This window comes from Siniperca chuatsi, linkage group LG19 (genome assembly GCF_020085105.1).
Source record: "Siniperca chuatsi isolate FFG_IHB_CAS linkage group LG19, ASM2008510v1, whole genome shotgun sequence".
Classification (NCBI taxonomy): Eukaryota; Metazoa; Chordata; class Actinopteri; order Centrarchiformes; family Sinipercidae; genus Siniperca; species Siniperca chuatsi.
The window spans coordinates 10,034,833-10,060,189 of record NC_058060.1 but is presented as its reverse complement, the minus strand read 5'-3'; the positions used below and the strand labels follow the sequence as shown (position 1 = coordinate 10,060,189).

General features: G+C 39.4%; 1 long non-coding RNA gene across 1 annotated transcript; it reads right to left on the bottom strand.

The window, feature by feature from the left end:
* Window positions 1–15,670: 15,670 nt before the first annotated feature.
* On the bottom strand, window positions 15,671–21,451 carry LOC122866892. Its single transcript, XR_006375823.1, has 5 exons — window positions 21,398–21,451; window positions 21,257–21,312; window positions 17,839–17,910; window positions 17,615–17,668; window positions 15,671–15,938 (listed from the first exon to the last, which is right to left on the bottom strand). It is a non-coding gene; the product is annotated as an uncharacterized LOC122866892 (long non-coding RNA).
* Window positions 21,452–25,357: the final 3,906 nt, after the last annotated feature.

Genomic DNA, 25,357 nt, shown 5'->3' with positions numbered 1-25,357 from the left:
TACTATACTCCTTCCATGAGCAGTCATTACTCAGGGATTAAACAAACACTGCAGACAAAGGACATTCATTTGAAAAACAATTTATTAATGTTATTGCTATTTTCTAATTTTTAATTGTTTGCCAAGTAGCAACTGGAGACACTGCTTTTTCTAGCATGTGGCACTTGATAATATAAGGATTTCTATTGTATTTAAGGGGTTGAAAGTCATATTCAGAATAAATTAGGCAAGTGTATTGTATTATTCATGAGCTCCTTTTGTTACATTTCTGACAGTAAATAAGCTGCTCTGACTCCTGTATCAGTCTGATGATGTAAAAAACAAAACCATGTCAAATGGCTAGGTACAGTAATAATGATTTTAGGTGAGTTGTTGGGACTTTAGTTTGCATCACTTTGAATTATATTCAAAGTTCAAAAGAAGACCTTATTTTCTCTCATATGTTTGCCCCCACTGTGAGGTTTACAATGTTTTTTACTATATGTATCTTGAATGCTGTTTATATCCCTATTCTTCACCATATTTTTCTAATTAAAAAGACAACAGATTAACTCCCATTACCTTAGGCCAACCCCCAAACCCCAAATCCATTACCTTTTGCTTTTATTCTACCCTAAACCAGGAAGGCAGTGAAGCATTCGACTTCTGTCTGGGGGAAGCCACTGCACCAAATGACTGTATTTGTTGGTTTGGATGATCAAGGCGGATTGTGTTTGCTACCATATGGTTTTATTTTTCAGCTCAGCGAGTGGCCTGAAGGCTGAACCAGTTTCTAACTGAGTTAAGTTAACTGAGGAAAGGAATAGTTTGACATTTTGGGGAACACACATTCGCTTTCTGGCTGAGAGTTAGATGAGAAAATCAATACCACTTTCATATTTGTATGTTAAATATAAGGATGCAGCCAGCAGCCAGTTAGCCTAGCTTAGCACAAAGACTGGAAACGGGGGAAAACAGCTATCCTGGATCTGTCAAATGGTAACAAAATCCACCTTCCAGCACCTCTAAATCTCCTGCTAGAGTCACATTTGTACTAGAACTGGTCAAAAGTAAGGCTCTCCTAAACTTCATTGTGATTAGCATCATTTACATGAATTTATTTAACATGTATTTGAAGACACACAGCAAGTTCTCATTATGTGTGTTTTCTTCAAACAACAGGAATGTCTCTTGCAAGATTAACTTTTACACCAGGCATGTTAGGAGGTTTCCTAGGAGGCTAATGCGCTTATCGTGTTTTTTTTAGAAACTTAAGTTTAAGGAATTGTTCTGCATTTTGGGAAATACTGTATGATACAGTATATTGAAACCACTCATGCCTGTATGCTAAATACTGTATGAAACCCCAGCTAGTAGCTGATTAGCTAATTTAAGACGGATTTTTTAGTTTTGGACAGAGCCAGGATAGCTGTTTCCCCCTGCTTCAGTCTTTAGCTTAATATTTAGCATACAGAAATGGGAAGGGTATCAATCTTCTCACATAACTCTCGGCAAGACATTCCTAAAAAAAAACCAATCCCTTTCCTGAGTCCCATGAGCATTCTGCAGTACATTCATTCAAATCCTAATTCCAGGTCTTAAACCTTCAAATCCGAAGAATTTAAATGGCTCTGATGATAATAAAAAAAAACTAGAAATTTCTAAACATATGTATATACATTAAGTTAATGATAAAAGAAAATTGCTGCATGATGTTTTACATTGTATAGCATTTGAATTTGCTGTAGTAATCTGCACTTGTCTATTATTTAAGATGGACTTTCTTATTCTAGATCTGTGTTTATCTTATTGGGTGTTTTTCTTTTGCTATAATAAAGACTGCTATAATGACAGCTTTGATTCACAGGTCTACACTGTCACAGTAAATTATATGTCCCTTCCTTCACTTCTGAGACTAATAATAACACAGGGATGACAATAAATAACAATACCGTGGCATCTCATTCCGTTTTCCATCACCTGGGCCTTCAGCGGTACAGAAGTGAGATACCCAAAAAAAACGAAGTATCCACATCAATCTCATACACACACGCAGATGCTGCTCAACACTCTCCACCTGCCTCGCCAAGTCTGCCAAATTAATCTGTGTGAGGAGATAAATTTGGGATGAATTCATCTCTGCTGGATGAGAGAGCAGCTCCCATATGTTGGGCCTGCTGGGAACCCGAGAACCGTATCCTTATTTCCCCTGAGGTGGCAGTCGGTGTAACCTAGACTGAGGCAAGGCGGCACTAAATGGAGTAGAGATAAGGGAGTGTTATCTGTGGAGACTGCTGAGAGCACACACACACACACACACACACACACAGCCAAGCAGAGGTTCATATCCTTAATGTGACCTGCTTTTCCTTATGTTACCTGGTGTTATGATAGCTTCTTATCTTAACGGTGAGGCATCTGAGGTGAACTATACTGTTGAAGATGTTGCCTTGAATTTAAATCAACAAAACAAAGAAGCAGAACAAAGCAGTGTATGATGTTCAAAACAAGCAGTCCCGTAGAAATGTGAAAAAAGTGGATTACATCTTGTCAACACAAATATAACATTTATGACTTTCAATCATAAACTGATGTAAAGGACCTGAACAAAATAACAAGCTTCAAGCTTCACAAAGGTATTGTACTGCATCGCTTTATTTTGTGCAGGCATTCATGTTGCTGTCTCCACCCCACTTGGATGCACCATTTTTACCAGTTAATCATATGAGAAGAACTTTGAATTAGATTATGGTTAGGCAACTCAAACTTTGGTTATCATAAGGCAACAAAAAACTAAAACAATTTCATTAAACTTGCATTAATTGTTTTAATCCAGTAGACACGGAGCAACATTAGCATCCATTTGGGGTCATGTTTGTATTACCTCTGGCTTGGTCTCCACCAACTCTAAATGTTCCACTTTCTTCACAAGCCAGTTGCTAACTTTGTCTTTCTGTTGTTTGGTGCTTGGCAGGTGGTGTACAGTCAGTTTCATTTACAGTACAGTTTATTACAGCTTGTTCGCTGGAAACAGCTGCCTGCTCCTGGTAGAGGATGAGAGTGGTGAGAGTGAGAGTCGGGTGATTCATTTCTCTGTGGGTTCGTCCCTACAAGTGACCCCTTTCACTTTATACATTGTAATTTGATGCATTGTTAAGATAAAGATGCTGTAAAAGTGTAGCTTTAAAGTCACGGTTATTAACTTACAGTATTAGTCCTTGAGCAAGGCACTGAACCCCAATTGCTCCCAGTAATCATGCCAATGATTTGCATGGTAGCTCCACCACCATCAGTGTGTGATTGTGTGTGTGTTTGTGTGTGTGAATGGGTAATTAAGAAGCAAACTGTTAAGCGCTTTGGATAAAAGCTCTATATAAATGCAGTCCATGCAATTAATATGGGACAAAACATATTGCCCCTTTACCAAATCCATTATTTTCAATGTAGAGACACCTCTCAGTGTATTATCACATATACCACAGCCACTTACTGAAGAAAACAAGCTAATATAGGCTGATTGCTGGTTCAGAACAGTGATCCAGTTGTTGACAACAGCTGTATTTGAGGTGTCCTAATGCACAATGTCAGCAAACAACTTGCCAACCAATTATTGTCCATAATGTCAAGGATGTTGCTCATTGCCAACCACAGCCAGTCAGTGTGGTCTGAAAGTGAACGGCATAAAATGTACTAAATGAGAAGTGAGTATAAAATGGGGATGGTCCCTAAAAAGTTAAATGTAACTTACAGTGTAAAAGTTGTGAACATGAGTCAAAATTTAAGGGAAATGCATTTATCATCCACCACCTCAACCACATGGGTAATACTTTGTGTTAGGAAAACCTACTTCTTTAACTTTTCTAACATGAAACATGTATCTAAAAACATAGATGAACTTTCAGGAGATCCGGTTCAAATGTTGACATGTGGCATCTTTTTGTGACCTGACCACTGATGTAATTTGTTATGTGAAGAATCTGAGGGAAATTATGATTTTTTTCAGTATAATAAAACAGACACAGCGTTCTGGCCATTGCAATGTTAAGCCCCAGCAAACATAAAAAACAAAGCAGCCATACTGGCCCTCATATATTATACTCAACACAGCCATGTCTGGATATGCTCAACTTCTTTTGTTATGCTACAGCTGTAAAACAGCACAGTACCATATGGAAGATATCACACATCCAAAGCCAGATTTAAATTTCTCAGAATTATCTCCAAGCATAATTTCTTTTTGCTCTTTACCCTCACGCAAGATGTATTACATCCAATAGTGACTTTGATCAAACTTCATCTTTTCAACAACATCTTTTAATTATTTCACTCTGATTTATTAAAATTTCCTGAATCATTTTACAGTTTTGAAGCATGAAACAATTTCTCAACCTTGACGCTGATCACAAGGACACACATGTCCATATATGACTTTTAGCGTAGACATTCATAACTCATAGGATACTTGCCAAACTGTGAAGGAGAAAACATTACATTAAGATATATCTGAGCGCAGACTAAACACAAGCTAACGATTTATCATGTGAATATTATGGCACAGCAGCAGCAAAGCTAATTCCAATATGAATAACTGGTAAGTTGTGGCATAAGGCTACATAAATCAACAATGGAAACTTACCAGGCTTACCCTGCATAGTGTTATCCCACATGAAAATCAGATATAACTAAGATTTCTGATAGCAATCTAAAAGACAGGAAATTAGATGTATGAGTTTTGTGCCAAACAAAGCAAAAGCCAAAAAACAAATGGGTCAAACTGGCCTATTTGTTTTGTCTTCTCTGTTAAAGTCATTCAAGCTCTATTTGGGTGCCTGCAGTCTGTAGGACAGAAAATGAAAACACAAGCGCAGATACAGACAGACGTTTAGTATAGACGCAAACATGCTCACACACCTACGCTGAGGCTGGAGTATGATGAATGAGGTTTGTGCCCGGGAGGTTGCACTTCATTAGGGAGGAGGACAAAGTTTGTGCCAAGTTCAGAGCTCTGTTTATCCTTTCTGGTCTGTGACGAACCAGCGGAGGCAGTGGGAAACAATGTGAGTGTCAATAGGGGGGGCATAACACATCCGTGACTGGGCCAGACGCTCTCACACTCTCTTTACTGTATTCTATGTTGTCCACATCAGTCCCTGAAAGTTAACCGGTCAGCACTGTGATGATGGATTACCTGTAAGGACTGGAAGTCAAACCGGGTCTCATGTTTCCTCCTATGTCCTATGTTTATTATTGGACACTCTGTGGAGTCATCTGTCAACAGACCTGCCTCAGGCCGTGTTACAGATAGAGTGAGCCTGCACCGGCATTGTTTGACTAATCAGCCACATTGGGGATGTTGATTATTAATGCGTAATGTATATCTAGTAGACTGTGTGTAGAGCTAATATCGCTGCGGCTTACAGAGCTCTGTGACACAAGGGGGCATGTGATCAACGTAATTATAAGAACTTGCTCATGTCATGTTCTTGCGCCTCCCATTTTATTGAGGATGCTTTGGGAGCTGACTTATGTGAGCTTGGGGTAGACAAGTATCTAAGCATGCCTTTCACATCAACCAGCCGCGATGGCGGGCAATAAAGGCCTGATTAAACCAACATTTCAACAGTGATACTCAGTTCATTCCACTGTGATTAGTGGATTTGCTCTCTTTGCAACTTTTATTTAACCTTCTTCTGCGGGAGTATAAACTGTTCCACAATAAAGGCATGTTTTTTAGACAGTTTTGAGACAGGAGTCAATGTTACAAATATGTCTTGTGACTGAAAAGCTCTAGCATGACTGGCTAGCATGTTAGCAGTTAGCTTGCCAGCGAGTAGTCACTACATCACCAGGCTTTTAGAACCAAATATGCACAAATGAATTTTGCTATGCCACTGTCTTATGTGACCAGGACTTGTTCATTTTCGTAGATGGGTCGAGGGGTCAGAATCCATTACCATCCCAGGAACTGTCTTATCTCGGAAAGCCCTTTTCGATTTACCAGTGGCACTGATGCCTCCATAACAAGATACAATACAATTTCTAAGATAAACATAGGTCTCAGAGCCAAAAGAGTATGAATATTCATTAATGCAACACTGTTTTTGCATTAATGAAAGTAAAGCTGACAGTTAACATTGTACAAGAACTAGAACTTGGAAAGAAAGGCCTTTTGTATACACAATTAGAATTAGCCATATGAGGGCATTTGACAACATTATTCTACATTTGTAGATTTCTTTTGAATGGATACATTTCAGCAAAAGGAAAAATAAACTTCTTGTAACCGACCTTTGTCGCCTTGTACTCTGCTTGGTTAGCAACAAGGTACTTTGGCAGCACATTATACCTCTGCTTCCCCTGTAGCAGCCACAAACACAAATCAGGTGTTGAGTGAAACTGATTTTCTGAGGTAGTGTTGCTGTGGAGCACAGTATCATTCAGAGAACAACAATGGCGTGCAAAGTGGAGCAGCTTGTTCCCCTGACGGTGAATTGAAAAGTGAAACATATGCCCTATTGTTTGGTTTTCTTCACACACAGGAAGTGGTGGAATACAATGTGACAGGAAAATACAGACAACAAAATCTGTCTTGTTCCTTTGTTGTCAACTGGTATAAAGCATCACTGACCTGTGTGGTTGTTGGGTCATCACATGAGTGGTTGTGTGTAAAAAGCATCATGTGAATATCAGTAAACACATGTCACAGGATTTGTGGGTATTGACATTTTCAGCAAACTCTCACTGACATTTCTAGTTGCCAGATGTTGTGCTGTAAATGTTGTGTATGTTTAATTTGTTCCTTTTCAAGGTCAAATCAATTTGTAAATGGCTACCTGTTTATATGGATGTATGTTTGTGATGTAGGTACTCATACACTTATGTATGCGCTGTGTTTGTGTGTACTTTTCATTTCAATCGATGACTGAAGACATATTGGCCTTGTAGGCAGCAGTGATCAGGCTCCACTAGCCACTGTCCACTGTCCAGATGTGAGGTCATAGGAAGTGTGTGTTATATTATAGGACCTGTCAGCTGGTTTCCTGGCGACACCTCCTGCGGCAACAGTGTCACCGCACCTAATGAGTCCTCTGGCCTCTTGGGACGTTTTCACAGGGTTTAGTCCAAATAGAGGAAATGACTTGGCTGTGACCCTCCTCCCCTGTACCTCGCTAGGGCAAACAAGAGGCCGCAGAGACTCAGCAAACCTTTCAAACGTTGAGGACAGAAAATGGGAAGTTTCTCATGTTGAAATAATGGTTTCTGAAACTGTTTTGTGACTTTGTGAATGTCATCAAACAATCTCTTGCCAAGAACTGTCTGCTGATTTAACAAGACTTTTTAAATTTGTTCCCTGCTATTTTCCAGCTTCTGGACTGCACTCTAGAGACTGCCCTACCAGGTAGCACCCCATTTTATTAAGAAAAAACTTTGAGATTCCACGTTACCACTTAATTTGTGCAGATTTTTAGCCATGCTAGCAAGCCTTTAGGGAAGGCAATGTCAGTTGGCCAGTTCACCACTTTGGTCCAGACTGAAGCATCTTTACAATTATTTAATGGATTGCCATGACATTTTGTACCGACATTCATGGTCCCTAGAGGATAAGTGCTAATGATGTTGGTGATCACCTGACTTTTCATCTAGCCCCATCATCAGGTCAAAATTCCAGTTTGTCCAATACTTTGGTTGATGACCAAATGCCTGCTAACTAAGTAAATTCTCATCAGCCTCAGCCGTACTTTGTCTTTAGTGCTAATGAGCAAATGTTTGCATGCTCACAGGCTAAACTAAGATGGTAAACCTGGTAACTATGATCTGCTAGATTAGCATGTTAGCAGTTTCTCATTGAGCACGTTAGCATGTTCACGTTAGAATAAAGTTTGAAACACTGCTTTGCCTAAGTACAGCCTTACAAAGCTGCTATAGTGTGGCTATACAGGGTTTCAGCGACATTTTCAGCTATACTTCCCACACGCGTCTGATGGAATAGATAGGCTCCTATTTTTATCAGTACAGCTGTCTACATAGGCTGCGTAACAGCTCTTGTTTAACTTGTGCTATTCATGAATAGAAGTCTATTTGCTTGTGTTTTACATGTGTATCAACAGGGATTGTGTATTGGGCTCTGAGCGAGGTGACCCACACTCAATACTGTGCCTGAACGCATCCTGTGTAAACACTGGAGCAGCAATGAAGCTGCTCTGCTAACGTGCTGCTCACACTGCGTCTCCTGTGTAGACCGTGTTTGATGGCAAATTCATGTTGCAAGCACCACTTACTTACTTATTACCTCATCCTCTGAGATATGGACTGAAATGAAGTCACTGTCCTGATTCAGAAGCATCTTGAGAGCAAATTTATATATTTTTCTCCTCAAGGATTCTCCTAAAAACGGACTGTTAAAGATTGTTACCATGCCCAGATACTGTACACGCTGTCAGCAAGAGTTTTAGCTTTGCTGCTGTCAAATAAAGGTGAATTGGTTCGTAGAGGCCAAATGTCAACGAGGAAAACATTTGAATATCATTTTGTGGTGCTAGGGTGGATTCAAGGATCCATGTTACAGCGAATTTACACCTTGCAGTCATACCGATGTCATCCAGAGATGCATTTGCATACTTGTGGCCCACCTGTTAGCTTTCATGAGTCTTGCCTTTCTTTGACCTCTTTCAACAACATGGTGTTTTCTTTGGCTTGATGTTTTTTGCTATTGCAGATTTTCCATAAACTGCACACACTGTAGTGTGAGGATGGTTGATGCTGGACCCGGTATGTCTGGCACAACAATAATTTTCTGTACAAAGTCTCTTAAATCACACGTCCTACCCTTTCTACTGTTTAGTTAAACAATAACCAAACCTCTCAATGTTGACTGAATGCTTTATAATTGTACTGTATTTAAACATGAGTCACTGTCTAGATGAATAAGCCATTTATACACATAAAGGAGGAAGTGTACCTAATGAAATATGCTATGGAAGAAAGTACATTCGTTGATTGTTTACAGAAAGAAGAAAAATGCTCCAATTAAAAAAAGAAATAGACTCTAGACAAAACAGAAATGGAAAGAAGCTGTTTTTGTAACTCTTTTAGGTGATGTTTTTTCCTTTCAGCTGATATTTCTCTGCACCAATGTCATCAGGACAAATTATTTTCTCACAATTATCATTGAAAAAAAGAGATTCTCAGTGAGATTAATTGCTTTTATTTGACAAGTCACAGAAACAGCAGTGACAGCAGAGACGCATATCTCGAAATGCATAACTTTCGCCAGTGATGCCGCAGCTCGCAGTGAATGTCGGCCTTTCATCTGCCATCTCTGCTGATAGGAATATTTCCCCACCTCAGCAGATAAACTTAGGCATAAAAGTAATGACTGTAGCAGTAATTACCTGATGCAATCTGAATCCAGAGTTATTTTCATTGCATCCCACATGGTGGATATAGACCAACGCAAGGTTGTTTTTCTTTCAGTCAGACAAGATGTATGGTGTATAAAGGGGGAGCGTTCAGATATGATCAAATGGAAAACAACGCAGGTCGTTAGGCATGATGGTCTCAGTCGCTGGTCTCGTTTTAGAATCAATTTACCCAGACTGAGGGGTCGCTTCAGTTCAGGATGACCACAACTGTTCTTTTTTTCTACTGGGAATATGAGAAAGTCCAGATTCTTGAACAGGGTCAGTCCGTGTCTATAAAGTCTCAACATTGTCAGTGTTCTTTAAGGTCTCTTTAAGGTTGTCTGTACTGATGCTTGAAATGTAGAGATGTCCTTCTGTGACATTCTGATATGACAGTTTGAAAAGGAAAGCAAATAATATCAAATGTCATTTCATTTTCTCCTTTGTGTTATCTGTCACTCAGAAAAGTAGTGCCTGCAGAGAGAGTGACCTTAATGATTAACCCATCAACAAAGGACAGGAAACATTTCAGTAAATATCTCTTGGGATGAGCTGGTGTTGAAAGAACAAAACAACTTGAGATCTGTCTGACTTCACCATGGTGGTCCGAATACACCTTTTTAAGATGTAGCTACAAAAAGCTGATTGCAGAAATGTAGTTTTCTCTGATGCTCCAGCAGTTCAGAGCAGTGATGGATGGTTTCGGTCTGCATAATATATGGTGAGTGCTGTCAGAAGTGGGATCTGCTAGAATGAAGTCATCCTGTAAACAGCAAATTAGGGTTTGGCAGGGAAAGTTCCAGTGTTCATTTGAACATTGCAACATCTGGCTTCCTCCTGAGTCAAAGGCAGCATGTGTGTGTTCCACAAAAGAGGGGTGAAACTTTGGTCAGTGGCTTAAAGTCTACTTTTCAGTCCTTTCCTATGATACCATTAATATAAAGAGCTTCACTTAGAACCTTTTATCTGTAGAAACACAACAGGTGATCACATGTGACTGTATACAAGCCAGCATCTCCAAAACCTGGTTTTCAATGATGAAACAGCTTATTTTCATCTTAATTAATGACCATATAAAGCTTTACCACCAAAGTTTCCTCCCACAAAGAATCGTGTCCTGTTTCCACTCAAGCAAAGCTGAGCAGACACTGTACAGATTTAACCCGATTTTAACAAATTTTTGGGCCAAATTTCCACTAGAAAATGTAGCAGAATGTGACGGAATTGAGGTGGTGGATGGGTGTGTAGCTTGTCTGACTTTGATGCAGAAGACTGGTGTTCGTGTCCTGTCGCAGACCTGCAACTAATGTTACGCAACCGTGACAATGATATTTCCCTGAGCTTAATCAAGAGTTTTAGTTGCTTAACCCCAAATTGCTCCCAATGGTCAAGCCAGCACCTTGCATAGCTCACTGCCATCGGTGTGTCTATGTGTGTGTGTGTGTGTGTGTGTGTGTGTGAATGACGCTGTAAAACGCTTTGGATAAAAGAGCTATATAAATGCAGCCATTTACTATTTACTTATCAAAGGACAATGTCGATTCGGGGTTTTGTGTTTATACTCAGTGAGTATAGAAGTCGTACATTTAAATAAAATTTTATGGGCATTTTAGGAATCATCCCTAAACAATACAGTGACATGAATTGTTCCAATAATTAACCAATAATGAACCCCCAGTCTTTGAGCTCCTTATCTTAGGTTGAGGAATGGAATTATGATGACAATAATGACAATAATAAAAAAAAACACATAACAGTTGACAACAATAATAATAATAATAATGAATGAGGTACATTAGTGTAAAAAAACACAAATTTTAAAATTAAAAGAGTGTTGGCATATATGTATGGGAATAATGCAGTGCATAACAAGCTGTTGGGAGATGCTTTGCCAAAATGTAGGGTTCAGCTGATAAATTGTATTAATCGTCCCACCCAGGTAGTCATTCTGGAGAAAGGGAGTTCAGACTTTTATCTTTTCCAACTCCAAAATAGACATTGTATCACGCAGCCATGAAGTAGGTGATGGGGGCAACGGTTTCTTCCATAATAAAAGTATTCTCCGACAAGCTATTAGAGAGGTAAATTACATTACATTTGCTTGCTTTACAGAAAGTTTTTGCCAGCTCCAGGTATACCAAATATAGCTATCTGTGGGGATGGTTCTATTACTTGTTCTAATATTACTGAGATGACTCTAAAATACGACATCCAGTACTCCCACAGTCTCGGACATGACAAAAACACATGAGTCAGATTACAAGGAGCCTGGGGACATCTGTCACAAGTGTCAGCCATATTTGGGTATATCTTGGTGAGCCTACTGTAGCATACCCTATGAACTATGTTGAATTGTATGAGTTAAAATTTTGCTGATGAACAAGATTACATTACTTGCAGTCCTTAGTCCACTAGTCAGGCATGATAATGCCAAGTTCTGTTTCCCATTCTGTTTTAATCTTCAGCAAAGCCGGAGGTGTATCTGGAGCTGGGAGGTCATATTAAAACTAAATATGCCACTTTGTCATTTTTGTCACCGGCAAAAGATTCTAAATTCCTGAAGAGGGTGTGTTTGATTTGAGGAAATGCTGAATTTGAAAGTACCCGAAAAGGTCAGATTGCTGAAGGTTGAAAGCCATATGCAACTGGGTGAAGCTGGAGAATGTACCTTCACTATGGGAATCACCAATTGTACTAAGACCTTGTCTGTCTCAATGAGAGAATCTGGCATCAATCTTAGCGGGTTTGAATAGTTCATTTTTACATATTGGGGTGTTTTGGGATCGTTTTCCAGCCACATGTTGTTTGATTTATTGCCAGATTTTCAAAGTGGATATTACTATCGGATTATCTGTGTACTGTTTGGGTTTAAGTCTGTTGGCATGGCATACCAAAGCATTTAAGGAGGAAGAGTAACATGAATGTGATTCCAGTTGGCACCACTGAGTTTCAGGATAGAAGGCCCAGTGTACAATTTTGTGCATGTTGGCAGCCCAGTAGTATCATTGCAAATTTGGTAACCCCAAACCTCCCTCCGATCTGCTCCTCTGTAATGAAGGACCTGGGGAGGACCTTACTTTTGTTGTAAGTACAGATACATTTTTGTCAAATAGTAGTGATATATTTCAGTAAATGTTCAGATGTTAGCACATATTGTATAATAAGCATGTTATTGAAATGCACTCATATTAAGACAAACAACATTTAAAGAGACTGGGATGTGAATACATGAGATGTAAGATTAGACAAATTAACAGCTTCAATAATATCTCCCCACTAGTTTACCCAACTCTGCCAAGAGTCTCTGTACAGGAAAGAACAAAGAATACATTGCAAGAAGCAGACTCATTATCTACAACAGGAGAATGTATATAAATCAATGCAGTGCTATTACTTCAACTATCTCATGGGCACATAGTTTGGATCAAAATAATAGGAAACAGATAACCAATCAGAGAGTGAATTAGACAGGCAGACCCCCAGACTGATTTGGCTGTGGAAACAAATCAAGGGATCGATCTGCATGATGTTTATGAATACAAACCGCTGCTCTCCGGTGGGCCAGCCAGGCGGCTTTGGATTGAAATCAGAGAATGCGTGCTGCGCACTCATAATCTGCCTTACAAGACACATGCTCACGCACAAGTAAAGAGGCACCTGCATGCACGCACACACACACACACACACACACACACACACACACACAAATCAGAAGATTGACAGATGTGCAGACAGTGCGGGAGCACTTGAACACAGAATACAATAAAGAGGGAATTGGAACAGGAGCCTTTTTATTGGGTTCATTAGATCCTACCTCAGGGCTGCGTTTCTAAAAAGAAATAGTCATAAAATAATCAAAAGGTTTTCAATTAGCCATTAAGGTGTGTTTTCAAATACATTTTCTAACTTAATGGCTGCAAATGACTGATTTTTGGGTGAAGAGCCTTATCTCTGAAAGAGCATGACAAACATTTCATTGTCTACAATTGTATGAAATACTCACTCGAGCACGACAGCCACTGTGGTGGAGCATCAACTGAATCAATCATCAATAGAAAATGCAAGGAAAAGTAAAGAAACACCATAGATCTGCTCCCTCCCAATTCATCCACACCCTTTCCCACATCCACATCCCTGCATGTAACTTATTCCATTGACAGGGACCATACACACACACACACACACCAAAAAAGCCCAAGCAATATAACTTTAGGCCGTCTATGACGCAAGTGCTGATGTCCCAAAATTACAGCCCAGATTACTGAGCAGCAACTCCTAGCTGTAATTTATAGGAGAGATTCACCCACTTTTCTCCCCAAAAATCCTATATTGGGTCTCTTTTTTAGAGTTCTAAGATCTGGGATTTACCAAAAATATATTTTAAGGCACATTGTATGGGTCAAGTTAAGTAGAGCCACATTGGTTCAGCTCCCAGTAAGATTCCCCAAAACACACTCTTACGCTGGATATGAAACATGAAGCCACTGAACATGCAACTGATTCTTGCTAAAGAGCATGTGCAGATGTATTATTAAAAAGCCGTAAGTAATTAGTAGATATACAGAAAATTAATACAGATTTTAAACTTTAAAGTAAGATTCCCAGGAATGTTACAAATGTTACAAAATGTGAAGATTAGCTCAAATACAGCACAGAAAATACTTAATATAATAATATATTAAATAATTCTACTGTATCTACATTATTGTTTTAAATAACTTTTGGGAAAATAAAATGTCAAAATATGGGTGAAATAATGTTCAAAACTGCATTCAGCGTAATGGTCCGCACTTCAATTTTACTATTACATCTTTAAATAAACATATAAAATACCAAGCCAAAGTACAAATAGTATTTATTAGCATGTTCTCATGAATGTTGGCCATGTTACACTAAAATTATAGCATCCTGCTATTTTTTGAAAGCATTGAAATAACCTGTGGACTTTTGTTCCAAATATGCATTTCTTGAGTGGGCATTCAGTGTAACAAAGTCAAGAAGCGATCAAAAATGTGACATCATCAAGAGGACCCCAAAGACCCCTGTGGTGCTGCAGCAAGATAAACTAATCTCTCTTAAATATTTGATAATTTCACCTTTTCACCATGTGGTAACCCAGGTCATTCAGTGAAATGTCAAAAAACACCTGTTAGATTTTAAAAACATATGTTTATCTTAATAATTACAATTAACTTTATTTGTCAAGGTCATTGTTTGATATAGGTGGCCAGGTGATAGCCTGCAAAATGTAATGAAATAAAAGTTATGTCATACAACTTCTCTGTTACACCACAGTGTCATCCATTACACTGAATGACAATATGTGTGTATATATAGAAAATTTAATCTTATTTGTAGATCACATACATGAAAGACATTTAGTGCTTAAATACGTCTTCAACTTAATAAATAATTACTACTATTATTACTATTAATGCATTTTTGTCATTTTTTCTTTGAAGGTGCCCTCTCATAAAGGCACAGGGAGAAAATTAGTGCAGACCATAGAGAGGAGTTGCTAGCAAGGGGAGGAGAAAAGTACTGTCTTGCAATAATCAGGAGAGCAGTTTAGCATAGTTTCTGGCACTAAGCGTCCCACCTCCCTATATCACAGTTTTAAGATAAACAATTTAACCACCCAAAACACCCATCTTGATAGCTTGTACTAACGGCATTTTCTTTCTGGAAGATAAGATGCAACTTGTAGTCTAGAATGTATGTTATGTCAGTTCACTAAATGCAGGAATAGACAGCACACATGTAGTATAGTTCTCAGAGGATAAAGCAGGCTGCTTTGGGTAATAATCCTGATCACCCAGGAACCAGGACCTGGACATATGTTGATGAAGAAAATGATTTTATGTAACGATCTGTTGTTTTTAAAGTACCATAACCATTTGTAAGTTCTTAAATCATATGCTCAGAATGCAATACCTGTTACAACTGAGTTACATTTTTAAATTGGCTTTGTCAAGCCCCTTGTAAAAATTGTTCAGTTAAAAATGACATTGCTGTTAAAATTATTATTTCATCAACATCTGCTTTGCTTTGATTTACTCAGTATTCAGGAATGTTTATTAACAAAGGTGTTGATACTACATAATCATCTCTGTCTTTAAAGATACAGACTAATACTACTAATAATGCAATAATTACAATATAACATTTTATATGTCATTTTGACAAAATGACATTCAGAGTAACAAAACATGGTAATTCGGTGTAACAGAAATATTTATGTAAACATGAAAAATAATGTACAGTAAAAAAGGGTAAATTGTATTGTACTTTTAATTTTTGGATGCTAGATAACCCTTTTTCGTCTTTGACCCATCTAAAGATGGGGACTCTAATATTGACTGACTAAAGAACTCTGGTCATAGATGGGATTCTGAGTGGACACCACAGACACCAGGCAGTGATGAAGTCCAACAGCTGGGCTCAACATCCTCTGGCAGGCTCACTGGCCAAAGTTTCTGATGGCCAAAAGAGAAAATAAACCCTGCTGTACTCGCCAAGCCTAATTCTGCATACGGAGATCTGGATCAAGTTCTTGACCTGAAAGAGGGACAGATGCTTTATGGTATATACGTTTTATTACATTTTGGGATGTGAAAACAAAGTTAGAAACCCAATTTCAGAGGCTGCTGAGTAAAGTCCTCATCCATCGTTCAAACCTTGTATCTGTTTTGTACCAGTCCTGTGTACATCTGCTTGCCTGACCATTCTGTGTCTGGGCTTCATGTCTGTCATCCTGCCCTACCTGTTTGCCTATCTGTCTGTCTGTCTGTCAGTCTGACATGATTACACACAAGCTGTGCAAGCATGACAATGTGCGATCGTGGGACTCTAAAGGGATTGCACTGGACTGATTCGCATCCATAATGAATTTTCTTCTCTAAGACAGGATTTGAGCCATGCCAATGATGGAACACAGTGCACACTGGTGTAATCATCTTGGGAAACTGGCAGAATTCCATCACACATCTAACATGACACAACCACAAACAGAGGAGAGAGAGAGCAGTTTGGTGGAAAACAAAGAAAAACCACTGGAGCTGCTGGCAGGGAATTAGTAAGCTCTGCTGACTATCAAAGCAAGTCAGCATTTGTGTCCGCATCGTGAGCCACATTCACAAAGGAGATAGGTGCACTGCAAAGGCGAGAGCATTCAAATGATACACTAAAAATACACTAAAATCGTTTGGGATTTTCCTTGTTACGTCAAATATAATGTGAGACAAAGTGTATTTAAATGAGTCCCTGACAGTTGATGCTAATAATATCACATACTCATTTCAGACAGCTGGAGGTTGTTTGGTACTTGGGTACATTCCCACCACATTGAATTCTTGACTCAAATACTCCCAGTTGAACTTCTCCTGGTACAAGACAGTAAGATACCAAAATACATGAAATACTTCAGCAATATGAGACTTTAACCAAAAGCATGCTCGTCTGTCTTTGCACACACTTTCCAAAGAGGCCCAGTAGGCCTGTTATGAATTGAAGCTGTTTGAGAACAGTGCTGTTGAGGCTTGTTGAGGCCATTTTGGCAAAAAGTGATTCACAATAAAAAAAAGTTGCATTGTCTGCCAATATAAAGCTGAAAATATCAATTCTCATGTTTTTAGTAGCCATGCTAACGCCGTGGTTCTACTATAGGAATGGCAATGTTAGTTGTCGGTTTGTAAGTTGATCCACCACTTTAGTCCAGACTGAAATAACTCAAACTTTGGTGATCCCCTGACTTTTTCTCTAGCGCCACAATGAGGTTGACTTTGGTGGTTTTGAGTGATATGCCTTGACAACTGTTGGATGGATTGTTAAGAAATTTGGTACAGAAATACATGTCTCCCTCAGGTTGAAATGTATTACATTTGTGATCCTCTGAAATTCATCTAGCACCATCATCCGGTCCAAATTTGAATTTGTCCAATACTTTGGTTTATGACCTCGAAAACTAATGACATTCTCATCAGCCACTGACCTTCATTGTTGACCCTCAACAGCCTTTAGACTCCACGCCCAGAGTAAACCTTTCTGTTGAAACCCCTTTCCAAAGGCTCTTTCATTATTTATAACGGCCATTCAAATGTCTACGGAAGCAAATCCAAGTGGACCTTTCCTGTTGACCCTTCTTGAGCTTGAGCACCAACACTTGAGCACTGTCTTGCTAATGATCAGTCAAAGATGTTAAAGGCTGTGTTGGGTGTAACTCTCTGGTCACTTACATTTTCTCTTTTCTGTCTCACTCTGGAAAAACAGCTTTGTCCCAGATTCCTTCTCTGACTCATATTGATAGAGAGATAAAGCAAAATGACCTGCAGCTCCGGAAATATGTCAATAGGCAGGAATTAGAAAGTAAAAAGCTGTATTGTTTAAACTGAACCAGTTCTTTGCAAACCGCTCTCACTGATATGACACTGATGGAGGGCAGGTGTTGAAGGACACTGACCTTTCCGAGTAAGTTAATCGCTCTGACCACCACCACAAACTGTCTTCTTCTGTCCTTGAACAATCAGCCAACCTGGAACAAACATTTCAAATTAATATCAATTACTGTAATTTTCCACTGATGTCGAACTGTGGACTTACATATGTACCTCTAGAGACGAGCAGTCTTTCCGTGTCTTTTAACGGAAATCAAGTCAAGAAAGCACAACTGAGACATACAGATGGATCCTACCCTGATCTCCTGACTCCCAGTGTCTTCTTTTTAGCCAAGCTAGCGGCATGGCTCTAGAGATGGCAATTTCGGTCTGTTTGGTCCAGACTGAAATATACTGCTGTATCTAAGTACAACTTCACAGAGCTACTAGCATGGCTGTAGATTCTTAGTATAATATTTGATGCTCAAACGTTTAAGCAAGGATGTGGTGGATTGCTATGCAAATTTTACATTTTTAAAAACTAAAACTGTTAAAGAATAAGGCTAATTGTATATTTTTTTGTGGTCAACAAATCCCATGAAAAGCCCAAACAAACAATGTGTTGGGGTGCTTTCAGTAGTTCGGTTCATTTGGTCCAGACCAACGGAAAAAATGACCAAGTTACATTGTTGCATTTTAGTTCTGGTCCGGTTCCTGTTCACACTGACTTTTTACAAATGAACCAAGAGGTGTGAACACGAAGTTATACAGACTGACAGGTAACTCACTAATTGGACAGTTTTGGCGATTGTCATCCTGCATCATCAGGACCCACATGGGGAAATCAAATTCTGGTGACTGACAGAAGTTTTCACTTTAATGCTTCTTATGTGTATATTTATGTTCTTTGGTATCACAAAGAGCTCATACATTATTAGACTACAAATCGACCGCATGTTATGAATAATGACATAGAGACAGGACGAAAAGGAGGCGTCTTGTACAGTAATGATTCGGGGCTTATTGCTGTGGGATCGCTGTCACACACTTTTTAATGGACGTAATGAACTGACAATCCAGGACCTGGACCTGGATTGGACATGTGCTCCCAATGGAAACAACAGCAATTCCCAAAGTTGCATTACATTGGACCCTAGAGGGTAAACGAAAGAGAGGGAGGCCCAAAATAACATGGCGCAGGAGTATTGCGAGAGAGCTATAGCACCACCAACAAAGCTGGGGAACCATGGAGAAGAAGGCCAGAGACAGACAGAAGTGGAGGGATTTTCTTGGTACCCTGTGCGCCAGCCGGCGTAATGGGAATGACTGACTGACTGAATGAACTGACAAAGTAGGCAACACAGAACAGGATACAAGCACAGCATTTTTAACCTAATAATCAGGGAAAATACCATGCTTGCATACACATACACCCTGGACGGTGTATGTGGGATTGAGTCAAAATAAACTACAGTGCCAATGTTAATGATAATGTAATGTTAATAATAAAGGATCATGTCACACAGTTCAATGGTGTGGCTCAATGATTTGTGTTTAATAGTTTTTGGACAAAAATGTAGCCCAGAGGAATAAGCTGCTTTAGGCTATATCAGGCTTTGGCTACACAGACAATACTAGGATCAGTTCACTGTTGGTGTTGTTCTTTGCATGTTGACAAAAGCACAAAATGTAGAATATCACAAGCCTTACCCTTTCTGTCTTTTTTGTAAATGGATGGCAGGCACATGTAACTAAAAGATACATGCTCAATAAGGAATTCAGCTGGTGTCTACATTAACTTTTCCCAATCAGTGCTGCAGTGGTTCTACAGATGCAATGCTTGAGACAGCTCCCACAAACAGTTTCAGTGAACACTGCTATTTATTTTCAGCACGATTCAGCATAATTGGCACTGACATACACTGATTACCAATTGTTCACAAAAGCCATGTTCAGCTTTAATTAATCTGGCCAACAAATACACTGGAGAAATTCTAGTTCACAACACATGTAATTTGTTGCCAGAGGTGCATTCATCCTCTGTGACCTGAGAGATTGTTGTGATAGACAATAAAAAAATAAATAGTTGTTTTTCTTTCTTGTTATGAGGAAAACAGAGCTCTAACAAAAAATCTGGGCAGTAGCCTGATCACATGCTACTATTGCTCTTCGTAATCACTGCAGTGTTGTAGAAAAATTACTGTCTGTGTATGTGTTAAAATGACATCCACCAGAGGATAGCTTTGTTGCTATTAGCGTTTATATATGCTGTTTTTGCAGCTATGGCACTGTTTTTCATTGTCATGTAGATGATGACAATTCCCAGCGATGCACAGACCGCCTGTAGCTCCCCTATGGGCCAACCAAACTGTGTCAAGGCAGACATCCTGCTCCCACTTAGCCCACAACTTACAAACATGTCTGGTATGACACATCATTTAATCCAGTCAGCAGTGTTGCACTCTATGATGTTGCTAAACACCTGCATGTCACTCTGGATTCACAACTGCCAACAGTTAGAAAAAGCATTTCTAGCATTTTCTGAGGTTTTATAGAACAGGAAATCTTAGGAGCTTTACAGTGTTTATCCTGTGTGGGGAAAATCCTTCCAGGCTTTTATCCAATCTAAACACCAGGGTCACGTTGTCATTTTTAGGACCAATTTGGCCATCATGTCTGGATTTCAAGATTTGTCATGTGCAGCTGGGGCAATTTGGTTTTCATGACTCAGATCTGAACAAATCAACAGACCCCTGTAATCTGCAACAGGAACTGACAAAATGAAGACAAAGAAATGAAAGAGATAAATAACAGGATAGTGTAAGCAATAACAAGGTTAAAATGGTCGCCTCAAACACACAAAGAATGCATCTCCCTCAATGACTATGTTTACATGCACAAAACATTACGGTTTTTGCCCTTATTAAAAGACAATATTCCTACTAAGCTGTTTACATGGATAATGAAAAAGAATATTCCACTAATATTCCTGTTTACATGCAGCGGTGCATACTCCAATTAACGTAATGTCAAACGTCCTACTGCTACACCAAAAATCTATCCAAAAACCTGTTGATATCAAAGTCTTTCATAATGTTTAAAAGTAAGTGCGTTTTCTTCCTTTTGTTTTGTGCATGCGTCTCTACTGCAGCCTTGCAAACCGTTGGCTAGTTGGTTTGTGTACAACGCACAGAGCTGACCGTAAACAGGCAAAGGCAGTGTCACAAACTGCAGCAAAAACTACTGCAGTTTGTGACACTGTGCCTTTTGCCTCAGTTGAGTTGCATATTCTGAATGCACTGTTCACATGTCCAAAGAATTCTCCTCAAACCCAAATAACATCGACATAGCCCACATGTTTTAAAGGTCCAGTGTGTCACATTTAGGAGGCGCTATTGGCAGAAATGGAAAATAATAATTATAATAGTATGTTTTAAATAGTGTATAATCACCTGAAAATATGAATCGTTGTGTTTTCATTACCTTAGAATGAGCCGTTTTTACCTGCAGAGGGAGCGGGTCCCCTTCCACGGAGACCGCCATGTTGCACCTCCATGTTTCTACAGTACAAATACATTTGAAAAACTCAACAGCAATGTCTCTTTCCAGAAATCATGACCCAGTTACTCAAGATAATCCACAGACCTTGTCGTGAGCAGCTTCATGTAGGAACTAACTCATACGACTGTCGCTTTCACCGGAAAATGCTACATTCCCAATAAGTCCTCATTTAGAATATCCAAATGGAATATGCTGTTTACATGATGTGTTTCAAATTCGGAATATTGCCATAATCGGAATATTAGTGTGCATGTAAACGTAGTCAGTGTTGTCTTGGCAATATTGATACATAATCACAAAGATAGTTCTCATTTATTCTATTTGCACAGACAGTGTTGATATTGGGCAGCAGATTTGAATTCTGCTATCATACTGCAATCTCTAACTACAATTAATTTAGCCTAATAATCTAGCCCATTTTACTATTGTGTTGTGATGTGGGAAATGATGATCCAGCATACAGATCAAGTAAATTGTTTTCTGATCATTCCCCCCCTTACCTCTCGCTTCATTCTTGTTATAATGATGCACATATCACATCAAGAAACTGAAAATGGGTTTTTCGTGGGTAACTTTTTCCATTTTCACTGGTTATTATGACTCTAAGGACTGTATTTATAAAGAGCCTCACTGCTAACAAATGCAGCTTTCTCCAGTTTAACATCTGACTTGAAATCAGGGACAAAACAATTTTTCCAGTTACTGCAAAATATCTATAATAGGTATCCTAGAGGTACTTAATGTGAATGTATATCAGGTGAGACACTAGATAATAAATATTATCCATGCACCTAAATGCCACTAAATCCTACACATTTGGCAATCTATGTTTTAATCCTCAGTCCTTTGATATTTGACATTTGAAAGATCCCTCCCTGTTGTGCCTTTTAAACTTAAGTGTTTAAAAGCAGGAACATTTGTGCCATACCATTGCCTGTCAGGTGTGCACCCCATTTCCATGTATCACCACATTAGACTAGCGCTATCGTGTCTTTTCTGGCTGCTTGTTAAAATGCAGACCATCAAGTGTTGATAAAAAGTAAATCTACAGTGAACTACAGCAGCCATGCCTGTGGACACTGCACCTCCATCTGCCTGAATAAGGCCCAAGGTAACAGGAAACTGTTTACCGTCCATCAAATATCCCATCTCTATTTTCAGGCTCTGAAGTGAAAATATAAACCTTAAATATATATAAACCACCCTCATATGTCATCAATACTTTTGCCCCTTGCGCTGTTTATTATATTAGCCACTCTGCATTGAAATATAGCTAAACACCCAAGAATGTAAATGTAAGGAATAAGTCTGCAGGCAGCAAGGCTCAATTATACAAAGCATCACTGACACAGAAACAGTCTTAACATTTAAATCCAGGCTAAACAGTCACTTGTTTAGTGTTGCCTGCTCCTCCTAATCCTCTCTTTGTTCTTTTCCTCTCACATTTGCATCCATTTGAATCACTCAGACTTATAATATATTTCCCTGTGACATGCCTCAACTAATGCTGGGAACCAAATTAGAACCAAATCCAAAATGCCAAGAACCGGTCACTCGTTAAAATGTTTTAATTTCGGTTCTGCTTATTGGTTTCTAAACGCGATAGCCCTTTATTTTGCAAACAGCGGCTACAAAAGCTATCAGCAATGACGTGTCTATCTGCCAGGACCCGTCTACGTCATGCATCAATGCAACAGCGTGTCGATTTGTCTAGAAACAAGCATGCATGTCTAACGTCACAACAGCAGTGAAAGACAGACTGCTGTAAACGCTCAAAAGTGTGGCTTCACTTTATTAAAGAAAACGACAAGGCAAAGTGCAATGCATGTGGGAAACTAATTAGCTGTAAGTCAGGTTGCACATCAAATTTGACAAATTGGAAAGTACCGGAATCGACCGGAAGCAGAATTGGAAATGTTAAAATTCAAACGATAACCAACCCTAGCCTCAACACCTGTGTAAAAAAATGGAGAAAGCTGTCTGAGTTGTGTGACAGTCTGCTGGGGCAACTACTTAATTTAGTTATGTGTGGTTACTCCATGAATTTGCAGGCACTTCTTCATACAATGCAACTCCCATGACCAGCATTTATCAGCATGTATGTAAAATATCAAACGCTTGTAGTTTAACTTTAGTATAACGATGTTACAGACCAACCTATATGGAAAACTGTGTGCTTTACTGCCAAAAGACACTCACTGCTGTTAGCAGACAGTTTGTATTTCATGCATAATTTTCAATTTACTGCTTTCTGTCCACTGAGAAGTACTTCTCACTAGTGCTCATATCCAACTTCAAAGGCCAACAGGGCGAATCTATGATGTGACAGTAATTTGGGATGGGACCCAGCTTTTTCCTTGTGATTTAAGCTGACACACGCATGCCATTATATTAACTAAATGCAGTTATGATATTCCCACAATATTTTTTACTATCAAGACACTGCACTACCACTAAATTCCAGCTCAAAAAAAGCATCTCAGTGCAAACACAGACAAATGGTTCTCAGCTGATAACATAAAAGCAAAAAGATGGAGAAAAAGGAAGGCGAGAGTGACGGAGGTCAGGAAAAAGAGACTATCTCTCCTTGCGAGGAGTGGTGTGTGCTGTTGTGGTGGTTAAGAGTTGCATTGATTTACAGGGAAGCCCCTATTAGTTTGAGGACCAAGTGTGAGTGAGACCCCAGCAGAGTCAGCTGGGACCTTGGCCCACCCAACACCTGTGTTTATATGTGTGTGTGTGTGTATGTGTGTGTGTGTGTGTGTTTTCTTACAGGGGTAAATGAGCAGGATCCCGCTTCACTGTCAGTTCAGGCAGGAGGACAGGTGAGGGTCAGACAACTGAAATATTTGCAGGAGAATTTTGCAGTTTACCTCCAAATCTGGTTTCTTGAATGGTTTTGCATTGTTTAGGAAATGACCCTTCCTCTGTTCCTCATTCCTTCCATCATTGACATCCTGGCACCGCCCACTGTCAATCAAGACTCAAAAGTGAGATGTGAGTTGAGAGAGATTTAACATTATACAAATGTCCTCTCACGTGCAGGAGCAATAACCGGGCAACAACCAATCGTTCTATTTCCCTTGTGAAACTGAAGCATAGAGTTGTTTTCTACTTCACTTCACTATACAAAGGAACTTCAAACAAAATGGAGAAAAAGTTGATTGTCACGGTCGCCAGGTTTCCAGTTCTCTCTGATATAATTTGAACAAGCTACTAATGCAACCGCAAGGGGGCACAAGCCAGTGTCTTCTTGTGCCAGTCCCAAGTCTGGATAAATGCAGAGGGTTGTGTCGGGAAGGGCATCCAACGTAAAACACATGCCAAATTAAAAATGCGAATCAGGACAATGACTTCCATAACGGATCGGTCAGGGCCCGGGTTAACACCAACCGCCGCCGGTGCTGTTGACCTACAGGGTACCGGTGGAAATTGGACTACTGTTGGTCGAAGGAAGTTAATTGGTGTGAGTGAAGAGGATGCAGAGGACAGGGTTAGATGGAGGCACATGATTCGCTGTGGCGACCCCTGAAAGGGAACAGCTGAAAGGAAAAGAAGAAGACTAGGACTAAGAAAAAAGCCGCTTGGAAACACACCACTCAGGAAGTGAACTACTTTGTTGTGTGCCAGTAGAGTGGCAGCAGGAGAAAATAACTGCTAAATCGGAGCTGAGTATTTGAATAACATGCTCAGTGCTAAACACACCTGCAAGCTTCAGGCTCAAAGGTAAGAGAGAGCCTGCCAGTTTGAATCCATATGCGAGAATGCCGGGTTCTAATCCAGCTGCATGTTATTCTCTCTCTCTCTCTCTCTCTTCCACATGTTTCCTGTCTCTCTTCAGCTGTTCCGATCAAATAAAGGCAAAAAGAAAAAGAAAAAAACTTTTATGTAGATTTTTTTAGTTGTTCTGGTCCCACTTACGTTTGTTCCTCCTTCAGTAATAATTCTCCAAATTTAAAATCTGTATAACTTGCTGCATGGAACTCTTTGCTATCATTTTCATGTTCACTCAATGTAACTGATAGTGATAACTCTGAATTTTAT